The sequence below is a fragment of the Elephantulus edwardii genome, unplaced genomic scaffold (genome assembly GCF_000299155.1).
Source record: "Elephantulus edwardii isolate Elephantulus edwardi_28Jun2011 unplaced genomic scaffold, EleEdw1.0 scaffold00061, whole genome shotgun sequence".
Taxonomy (NCBI): Eukaryota; Metazoa; Chordata; class Mammalia; order Macroscelidea; family Macroscelididae; genus Elephantulus; species Elephantulus edwardii.
The window spans coordinates 11,368,131-11,370,265 of NW_006399811.1; positions in this window are offsets into that span (position 1 = coordinate 11,368,131).

A 2,135-nucleotide genomic window follows, 5' to 3' on the forward strand; every position below is an offset into this window, starting at 1 on the left:
CTTGCCTATTGGGTAATGCTCCTGGGCATAATTAACATTATTAATGTCCCTTTTCTATGTGAGTTTTATTTTCATTTTTGACTGTGGAAAATGCATGTATGTGTGTGTATGCTGATATATTTTCACCATCCCACCTGTTCAGGCAGAGTTATTGTGACAGCTGGTTTGGATATTGTGCTTCTGCACCAGTGCTCATTCCATTGTCAGGTCAGGGAATAACACTCATTATGTGTTTCTGTGCCATTGTCAAGAGGTAGAGCGCTTTCTCTCTCTCTTTCTCTCTCTCTGTCTTGCTGCAGTCTCCTCTCTCTCCCTATATGCAATAAATATTCATGTATGTAGTACATCTTTCCAGACCATACTTGAGGGCCAGTGGTATTGACAACACAGGTTCTAGCAGGTCACAGGGGGAAGCAGAAAGGTGGCTGGAGGTCTGAGCTTGGGGTGAGGAGGAGGACATCTGAGTCATGGGGACAGCAAGGCCCCTGCTCACCTTTGATCATTGAATGTCGAATGTTTCAGAATGGCATCTCCCGTGGGCTCTGCCCTTGATCTCTACCTGCCTGCTCCCGTGGGAGCCGGGTAGATGGCTCAGAACAGAGCTATCTGTCTCTGACTCTCCCTAATTGTTTTGTCATTGCTAATGGGCTGATTTCCGGTTACGTAAGCTCTTCTCTGTTAGACAGAATCTCATTATTTCACTGTGGAGCACACGTTGGGTCTGAGTTCACATTGTGCTACCTGAGGGAAGTGGGGACGTACTGTTTCTCATCGTTTCCACCCAGCACGCAAACCCTAGAGAAAGCGCTACACGCAAGCCAATTATGGTGGAGTCCTTGGGGATATTATGTAATGTTCTTGGAATAGTGGGTCATGGCATTCCAGGGGGGGGGTGTTAGCCAAGCATGGTAAAGGAGCCCTGATGACACAAGGGTTGAGCACTTGGTTGCTTGGACCAGCCAGCAGACACTTCACCACAGAAGAGACCTGCTGATCTGTTCCTGTAAAGAACACAACCTAGAAAACTCCATGGAGTGATTCTACTCTCACTTACACACTATGCACCATAGTCTTGGACAATAAAGAAGGCTAAATTCTCTCACATACCTAGAGGATTTTAAAGTGCATTTGTGTAGGGAGTTCCTACACTGACATAAGATATTTTTGCATGCAAATGAACAAATTAGTCAACAAACATACAATAGAAAAGAGAAACCTTTTTTCTAGGCCTGCTGCCTGCTGTGTTTTAAGTCCCCTTTGAGCTCTTACCCAGACTAAGCAGGTCTTTGAATCCAGATCCAAAGGCTTGACTCCCAGGAAGGGTACAGGGCTCCTGTGGGAAGCAGAAGTCTCTTGAGATGCAAAGGCCTGGATGTTTCAGGGCAGGGACAGGAGCAGGATGACATGGTAGGGGAGCAAGGGGGCTTAGAAGTTGGCAGAACTGGCTTGCACTTGCTCTGTTGCTTAGCAGAAGTGTCATTCTGGCTCCCACCAGGAAAGCAGAAACTTCTTACCATTTGTCACTTGATAAACTCTGACTCCTGGTGACCTGTGTGTCTCAGAGGAAAAATTCTCTGCACAGTTTTCAATGGCTGATTTTTTTGAAAGTAGATTGTCAGGCCTTTCTTCCAAGTGTCACTAGGTTGACCCAGCTCTCTGGTTAGTACTAAGTGTGTAAACCACTTGCACCACATAACATTTCAATGGTGAGTGTTTAATTATGTGGGCAGTGCTAAGTCAGGCAATGAAACTGGAATTAGAATGATTTCATTTTTTATGTTCAATAATTTATTCATTGCAAATACATTTTTCTTTTCTTTTTTCTTTTTTTAAATTTTTATTGTATTATATTTACGTGTACTGTCAAATCAGATCTGACTGGTACAGGAGAGATTGCCCCCTCCTTCTCCAGCAGAGCATCTGGTGGATTCGAACTGCGTACCTCTGGGATTCCAGTACAGCGTCTTGCCACTAGGCCACCAGAGCTCCCTGCAAATACATTTTAAAAAAGACATAAATGGCGATTTTACACAGGAACCTCACCTGGTGGACTGCATGGGAATCAGATTGACTCTATTTATGGAAGGAATCATTGGAGAAACTCAGTATAAGCTGTGAAAACCTAAGACCAAATA